This window comes from Podarcis gaigeae (assembly GCF_964106915.1).
Source record: "Podarcis gaigeae genome assembly, chromosome: 1".
Classification (NCBI taxonomy): domain Eukaryota; kingdom Metazoa; phylum Chordata; class Lepidosauria; order Squamata; family Lacertidae; genus Podarcis; species Podarcis gaigeae.
The window spans coordinates 62,784,924-62,794,071 of NC_139678.1; positions in this window are offsets into that span (position 1 = coordinate 62,784,924).

Sequence of the window (9,148 nt, forward strand, 5' to 3'; positions counted from 1 at the left end):
AAGCGGTCCCTATTTATCTACTTGCACCCGGAGGTGCTTTCGAACTGCTAGGTTGGCAGGCGCTGGGACCGAGCAGCGGGAGCGCACCCCGCCGCAGGGATTCGAACCGCCGACCTTTCGATCGGCAAGTCCTAGGCGCTGAGGCTTTAACCCACAGCGCCACCTGCGTCCCACCATCATTCATAGAGGAAACACATAATTAATAACCTAAATATGATTTGAGTGAAGGGGAGTTTCTGCATCACTATTTTTGAGGTATCCTAAGTGAATGATTGCAGTGGAAAAGTCCCCCACTGGATAATATATGGAGTATATGGTATATGGATTACATTTGCTGATAGATTCTGGTTCAGAAATACAATCTTTGAATTTGAAGGGGGGTTAAATATGGTATCTTTGAAGTCAGTAGCAGAGGATCTTGGAAGACTGAAACATTTCCCCACTGGCTTCTATATGTTTCGCTTTTGACGTCATATGTCAGTGTCCTGCATACAGACTGATTTGTTTGTCCTATGAAGACAGCGGAAGGGCATTTTGGGTAGGTGATCACATGTATTAGGTTGGAAAATGTGCAGGTGAATAAGCTGTTGATTGTGTAAGTACAGCTATGAAATCCACTAATAATGTTCCTTGAATTCTGAATGGGGGCATAAAAGGCAGCAGATCTCTGGATATGAATTTGTCTCATTCCCTTTTAAAGCTGTCCAGGTTGTTGGTCATCACTACTTTTTGTGGTAGCAAATCCCATAGATTAACTATGCACTGTCTGAAGAACTACTTCCTTTTGTGTGTCGTGAATCTCCCAGGATTCAACTTCATTGGATGATCCCAGGCTCTAGCAAAGGAAAGAAAAATGCCTCCTTATGCATTCTCTACGTCAATTGTATTTTTATAGATAGACCTCTATCATGTCCTTCCTTTCTTACCTTTACTCGCCTTCTAAACTGAAAAGCCCCATGCATATGAAGTTGTGACCTCAAAACAAAACTTCCCTCTAGAACTAGTTTTATCGACTGAAACGCACATGCACAAGGCACACAAACAAAAAAGCACAGCACAATCCTCGCCACAGGTCAACAAATAAGCACATCTGCATGCCCTTCTAGTATTAGTATTTCCCAGTCCAGGGGCTGCACTGTGCCAAGGTACAGGATGTGTGAGACATAAACAAAGAAGGAAAGCATAATGCATCGTGATTGGAAAGCAGACATTTGGCACCACTGTGTGGAAACAGGCATTTTGTTATGTACTAAGCTTGGATCCTAGAATGCAACAGCTGATTGTCTTGCAGGAAAAGACCAATCAGGCTCCAGGAGGGAAGCAGAATCAGCCAATCAGACAGGACTCATTGTGTAAATAATGTATATAAAAGCCTGAGGTTTGGGGGGGGGGGGCAATTCAATCACTGTTTTACAAGCTGCAATAAAGGCATGAAATCACTACAGGGCTCTGAGTATATTTCACATTTGGTGGGGGGAGGGGGTATACAGAGGCTTCTACAAGGCAATGGATTCTCAACCTCCTATCAGATCCGCAGTGGGTTGTCTGCCCCTACAAGCTGTCTTCAGCTCACAGTCTTCTCTTTGCCTCTGTTCCAAACTGCACTTTCTTACACACAAAGCTAATAAGGGACGGGGGAAGAGGTCACCTTCCCCAACTGAGTTCAACTCCTGGCATATCCAGGTAGGCTTGTAAAAGGGGTCTGAAACATTGGGTAGCTGCTACCAGTAAGTGTTAATATTCAGCTGGAAGAACAAATGCCTAGTCAGTGAGCTACCTGGGTATAATATAGTTTTGTATGTTCTTATATATTCAATAGCTATTGCCTTGTTTTCAGTTCTTAGCTGCTTCCTAACCAACCATCCTGGGCACTTGGTGAGTATTCTGCCCAAATGACAGCAATAATAATAATAATAATAATAATAATAATAATAATAATAATATTCCAACAAAATATTAAAATACAATAGTCCTTCAGATATTAAAAGCTTCCCTAAACAGGGCTGCCTAAACAGGGCATTTATCCTGTAAATAGGGGGGGAAACCTAGGGTACTATACAGTTCTTATTAATTTCCCTCCCTTAAAAAAAGAAAAATGGCTTCCTTTGCTTCTAACAAACTTTCCTTATGCCAAGGAAAATTTCCCTGTCTACAAATACTTCTGCTGCAAAAAAACACAAGTCAAAACCCCTGCCTTTGGACAGTGGCCAATCCTAGCAGTCAAAATTAGAAAGACTTCTTTCAGCATCTACAAATCAAACAGCTGGTCTTTCTAACCCTAGCAAATATGAGGAGGGGAGAGAAGTCATTATTTGTCTCTTTTTTTCACCACTGGGGGGCATCCATGCACTTACTTAACGCTAAAACAAAAAAATTCCTTCCAGTAGCACCTTAAAGACCAACTAAGTTAGTTCTTGGTATGAGCTTTCGTGTGCATGCACACTTCTTCAGATACCAGCGTATTCTTCAGCGTATTCTTCACTTCTTCAGATACACTGTTGCTTAAGATTGTGAATGGTGCTCAGGTTAGGGTAAGCTCCATTATGACCCCAGGAAAAATTATTTTTTGCCCAAAATATTGCTGCAAATTCAGTGTATAACCATTATATAATCAATGCCTCAATCCAGAGTCATATTTTGTTAAATGCCTGAATGTTTTTCACTTCATTCATACATAAACACATAAGAATGCTGCAATTGCAAAGGTAGAAAAACGAGATGCTCAGCTTTGCAACTTGAGTTTATCAATAAATCCCTCCCTCTTTCTCACTTCCATCAAAACAGGTGTTGGCAAGCATCTTAATGAAAGCTGAATATCAACTCCCTGTGTGTACATGTGTACTGCATTTGTGTTTTGTATAATGTTTGGAATAAAATCTATGGACGCATAAAAGTTGTGCTATATGGGAAATGTATTAATTAACTTGAAATTAGGCAAGCATTACAGAAAAAAATATATATTAGTTTCCCCCAATACCCAGACAGTCAAGTCAAAAGATATGCATGAACAATCACATCACATTGCTCTGCTCCTGGTGGTACACACAATGAGCATGGAAGTTAGGAGTGAGCAGTGAGGTGGCCAAGTCTGATGATGATACCATTCATTAAAACAAAAAGAGATTGAGAGAAGCTCCAAAAGGACCTCTAGAAAATGTGAATGGGGAGGTCAAATGGCAAATGCAATTTAATGTAAACAAGTCCTTGTAAGGTGACGCCTGTTTGGGGAAAAAAATACAAATTTCACATTGTTATAAGAAAAAACTGCCCCCTTTCCCTTATGGGGTACCCAAGAGCCCATATAGAGTCCTTATGTAGGTTCTCTATTGGTAGGAGAAAATAACAGAGGCCAACCAGAGAATATTGAGAAGGAAAGCAGCTAGTAAGCCTGATCTTTATTAAACTGTTGCAACAGGGTGCTCACACCCCCACGCAGGAGGGAGGAGGAACCCAGAACACTGGTGTGCAAGCTCTTATATAGACTTTTGAAACTGCCCACCCTGTAGTCCAAGACCACCACCACCAAGACCACATCACAGAAGGAGGCGGTCAACAGCAGAAATCCTGTTTGCCAGGGTACCTTATAATGGTCTCTGATTGCATTACCTGGGCAGTCTGGCCATTCTTTTGTGATGGTAAATACTCAGTTCCTGAATCCAGGTCACAGGCTCACCCTATTCATACACAGATATGCCCTTAAGACAGGATTTGTGAGCAAAGAGACAATGGGGAGGTTTTCCCATTTCCTTCCTCCTTGCAGAGAAACATTTGAGGTCAATTTGGGAGAGTCAAAATGGTTTCAGGACTATTTTCCTGTACTGTTTCAGACATGCGGTTTATATATTTATGTATGTGTTTGCCTGGTACATTTATGAACATTTATTTTATATCTTAGACCTCATAATTCTCATAACAACATATAAACTCGTGGGGTCTGAACTGCCATATTTTACAGCACAGTCCCATTGAGTAGAATGCAACTTATGTGTAAGGAATCTGTAATATTTTTGTGCCTGCTCTGCAAGACCCATAAAATTACAACATTAATCTAAAAATAAATCAGAAGTCTATGATGCCATATTCAGTATGGAGGTCCTGTACTTTTAACAGCAGAATGAAACTGGTATGTGCAGCTCTCCCATCACCACAGCAACAGTCACTTGGCAAAAGTTTCTTATCCCAAGTTGTGCAATCATTCACAGAGCTCTGTAGAAGTTCACCAGAGTCAAGTGCCGGGTGCAAGATAAACACATTATTCACACCAGTGACTGGATGAGATGAAAGCCCCAATCTAATTATTGTATTACTATACTTACCACAAATGGCACAAAATGTGGCTTCTTATTCATTTATACTAACCAGATAGCACAATGAAATGGGGCTGAATTTACATTGCTTAGTAATAGGGACATGGGAAGCAGTCTTATATAGCATCCATTGGCCCATCTAGCTAGTGCAGTATTGTTTATATTGACTTGCAGAAGCTCTTTGACAGGAAGCGGATTGAGTTTCACATGCATAGAAAGTGCTCTTTTATTTTATTTTATTTATTAGACCTATATAGCGGCCTTCATCATAAGATCTCAGGGTGGTTCAAACACTAAGCTACAGCCTTTCACCTTATATAGCATTAAACACATCGGGCAAATTACACAATAACTGGGATTTCTTGAGGCATTAAACTGAAAATTCTTCTGATTCCTCAGACCACCTTGGAAAGTTTTAAACTCTCATGTTGTCGAAAGCGTTAGCCCAAGGGTGGGGAAAAAAAGGCCCAGGCAAGGAGTAATATGAAACTGGAATGTTTTTCAAGTAAAACACCAACATTTGGGTGAAACGTTGAATAAGAGTTAAGTATGAGTCAGATATTGCATCTCAAGATAATGTGGAGATTTGGGACCACAATGCAAAAATCTCACAGTCATCAAATGACAGCACGTACTTGACAGAATTCAATCTCTTGCTTTTAAAAAGATTTTTCAGCATGACAAACAGCGAAATATGAACTTGCTTAACTGGTCTGGCTTAAGCAGCTCAAACACAATAAAATTACTCAAGCTCAATCTTATAAGAAAGGAAAATAGCTAGATTCAAAAAGGAACTCTTTCCCTTTCCAATGGAGCATATTGTGGACACATTTAAGAGACTACAGACATATAACTTCCATTTGAAGCCCTCAAGCAAATGGCAAGAGGCAGGCAAGAGGCCTGAAAGTAGCCTCACTATGGGCCTTCATATTTTGCCTTCTGGCAAAATATGTCTCAGTACTCCAATAATTCCACTTGGTGATTTTAAAATTTGTACGTATTACAAATATGTTCTCATTTGTACATATTTTATGCACAAAAACACAGTCATGAGGTATACAGAACAATGTGGGTATTTCAGCAGCAGGGGATCGAATCAAATCATCAGGGTGATGGCCAAACTGGGATCTGATTTAGCAGATTTCAATGATACATATTTGGGACTTTAATTCAACCCTCTGGTTCACTCCTTTATACAAATAAATGGGTGGCGTATGTGATTGAGAGAGTAAGACTGATATAAGAACATAAGAAGAGCCTGCTGGATCAGGCCAATGGCCCATCAGGTCCAGCATCTTGTTCTCACAGTGGTCAACCAAGCAAACTCCAGAGTTTATGTGTTTTGTAAGGAAGACGCAACCCCAGAGTCGGTCACGAGTGGACCTAATGGTCAGGGGTCCCTTTACCTTTAAAGAAGAATTATCAGGACATCTAGTGTGTAGTCAATTGCCATTACTGCACATTTTAAATATGAAACTGTCCAATTTTGACTACGGTTATATTCATTCATTAACTAATTACTGTAATTCTCCCCCGTGTATAAGATGACCCCTATTTTCTTGAATCTAAAATTAAGAAAAACAAAACCCTAAGTTAGAAGTGAAAATCCAGACAATCGGTGGTGGGGGAAGAAAGTTGTTGAGCTATTTGGGGGCAAGATCGCCCTCATAGTTTCTAGCACACAGTGGTGTGGAAGCTGCTCCTATTCAGTGGCGGCAGCAGCCGCTGCTTGTAAACAATGGGCAGGAGGCTCCCAAGCAGGATACTGAGGCAGAGCATGGGGAAGGCAGTGCCCGCTCTGCGCCAGACCATGCTATCGAGTAAACTGAGCCAAGGAAGGCAGTGAGTGGGCCAGGGTGGGGGAAGAGAATGAGGGGACATTGGCAGGAGGGACCTCAGCCCGCCCAAGCCAAAATCACAGACATTTCTTTGAATATGAAAAGATCTCTCCCCTGTATGCCCATGTTCCGCGTATAAGACAACCCCCAATTTTTTACTAAAAAAGTCAGCAAAAAACCTCACCTTATACACGAAAAAATACAGTCATTTTATGAAACAGAGACATTTCTGCCCATTAACAGGGCAATGGAAAATTTTCTGCTCCACATAACTTAGCATAGCTAAACTCAAGCATAAAGTCAAGGTGTGTGTCATCATTCCAGATACAATATTGTTACATTTATTATCACACTGAATTTTCTGTCATTATCCCTGTCAACTGAAAATGCACTGGATCCTAATTAAGTTCAATTATGAACTACTGAAACTTATTACAATGCTTCAATACTGGTTACTCCAGATCTCATTAAATAAGCAGAAGCAATAATGTTACATTAAAATTTCTTTCTTAATTTTTTCCTCTTTCCACAGCCTAGCTGGTGCCTACAGGAGGAAATACCACAACACTAGCCTGTTTAAAGTCAACCAGCCACATTATATTATCCTGGATTTTTAGAACAGCTGAATCCCAAGAGTTTCTGGATTAATTTCTCTGTTTTGTAGCATGTATGCTTTCTGTAGGAAGGGTCCCATAGGCTCCACAAAGTTTCTTTCTGTATTCCATGCCGAGTTATTTGGAAAACTTCTTTAACGGTATAGGGATAGTGCTACTGGGTAAAATTTCAATGTACAAATGTAATGTTTATGTTCTACATATTATATTTTTCAAGTTTATCCTTAGATATGTTTCACAGTGTTGCAGGCTGCCCTAATGTTGGGGATAACCCCTGGTTGAGAGAAACTAGAGCACAGCACAGACCAACTGTCAGCCAACCTAGAGTGTTCTCACCCTGAACCACAAATGAGTGTCAAGGAGACTGCATTTTAAAATTTTGCTTGAGGCAAGAATGGCGTATAAAGAAGTTCACAGTAGTCTTCCAGCTGCTAATGCAGAGAGGGAAGATAGGAAGACTGGAGATTCATGCAAAGCATGCACCAAGCCCAGCCTTCTCATCTCAGTTGCCTGGCAACCCACTCAGGGGATACATGTGTGGAGTTAGGCCCCACCAATTCTAAAACCACTGCAGCCCGAGATACCCCTGTAACAGACCCTCCAAGCACCCCTATTTTTCAGGGATTATCCCAGATTTACAGAAGCCATCCTGGTTTCTTATTGATCCCAGAATGTTCCCTTAGGATGCCCCTATTTTCATCAGAGAAATGTTGGAGGGTATGCTGCAAAACTTTTGACTTACTTTCCCACTAGCTGAAGATCCCATTGCCAACAAATGCTTGAAATGCAGTTTTGGTTAAAGGCAAGGTCTTGTTATCAGCATCCCTTTCTGCCTTCCACACACATAGCAAACAAAACCTCAAACAGAACCTTCACTGTATTATGCCTGGTTTCCAAAGGGCATGTTGAAACAAGGGTTAGCCAATGGGAGAACTTTGAAGCATTCGGTTAAGCAACATCCCAGTGGAAAATGTCACAGGATAGCATTATACACAGGTGTTTAAGCTAGAAGAGCTTATTGGTGGTGAGTCAACATACAGGTCTAGAAACTCTGTGCATGTGACTTTATCACATACAGTCAACATCCAATGTTGTTATTCCGGTTAAGAGTGGACAAATCCCAAGGCAGAAAAAGAGAAAAACAGAATTGCTTACCCTATGACACTTCATGTGTCTGCTTTGCAAAATAATAATGAAAAACAGCAAAACAAACCCAAAAAACACTCTGGCACATTTCCAGGTAGAGGAGAAAAGAGCAAGTCCTGCTGTACAAATGGATTTCCATTCTGCAAGTGGGTGGACAAGCAAGTCCTACTCAGAGCAGAACCATTGAAAATAAGCTACAATTTACGTACATCCATTGATTTCAATGAGCTTTCTCTGAGTATGACTAACACCTATCTGTAACTGGAAATCACCCAGTATCTGAAAGTCATTGAATCAAATCTGTATATAATTTTCCCTTCTTCCGTTTAGATCTGGAGTTAGCACAGGGAGATTTATAGTTGAATGCTGGGTTCTAAAAACAAAACAACCACAGTTTAAATTCCCTCAGACCACAATATTTTTCTTTGCTGTACCAAATCTTTAAAATAAATGAAAGGCCATTCATGAGCCAGGCTAGCAGTGAGGTGTCAGTTGACAGAATAAATACAAGGGAGGGGGAATAATCCACAAGATAAGATAAGTAAGCTACTTTGACTGTGGCAGTCCTGTAGGTGGAGGAAAATAAATGACTTGCAGAGGGTGGCATAGCAATCATTCCATAGACATGGGCACTATTAACACTGATGTGCTCTCCCAAAGCAGAAGTAATGAATGGAGCACATTAGCCTCAGTTATTCCACCAGAGCTATCCCCCGCACAGAAAGCATTTTCCAAACATGGATTAATCTTGCCCCACTTCTAAGTGCATATTGTGAGTGTTTAGAATCTTTGGGTGCTTCCCAACTAAGCTGTACTCAGAGTAGCCCCACTGAAATCAAAGGGCCTGTCGAGGAGACTCTCGAGAGTCCCATGGACTGCAAGAAGATCAAACGTATCCATTCTGAAGGAAATCAGACCTGAGTGCTCACTGGAAGGACAGATCGTGAAGCTGAGGCTCCAATACTTTAGCAACCTCATGAGAAAAGAAGACTCCCTGGAAAAGACCCTGATGCTGGGAAAGATGGAGGGCACAAGGAGAAGGGGACAGAGGACCAGATGGTTGGACAGTGTTCTCGAAGCTACAAACATGAGTCTGACCAAACTGCGGGAGGCAGTGGCAGATAGGAGTGCCTGGCGTGCTCTGGTCCATGGGGTCACGAAGAGTTGGACACAACTAAACGACTAAACAACAACAACTCTGAAGTAAACCCTTTTATTCATAATATGTTTGAATCACATTGAA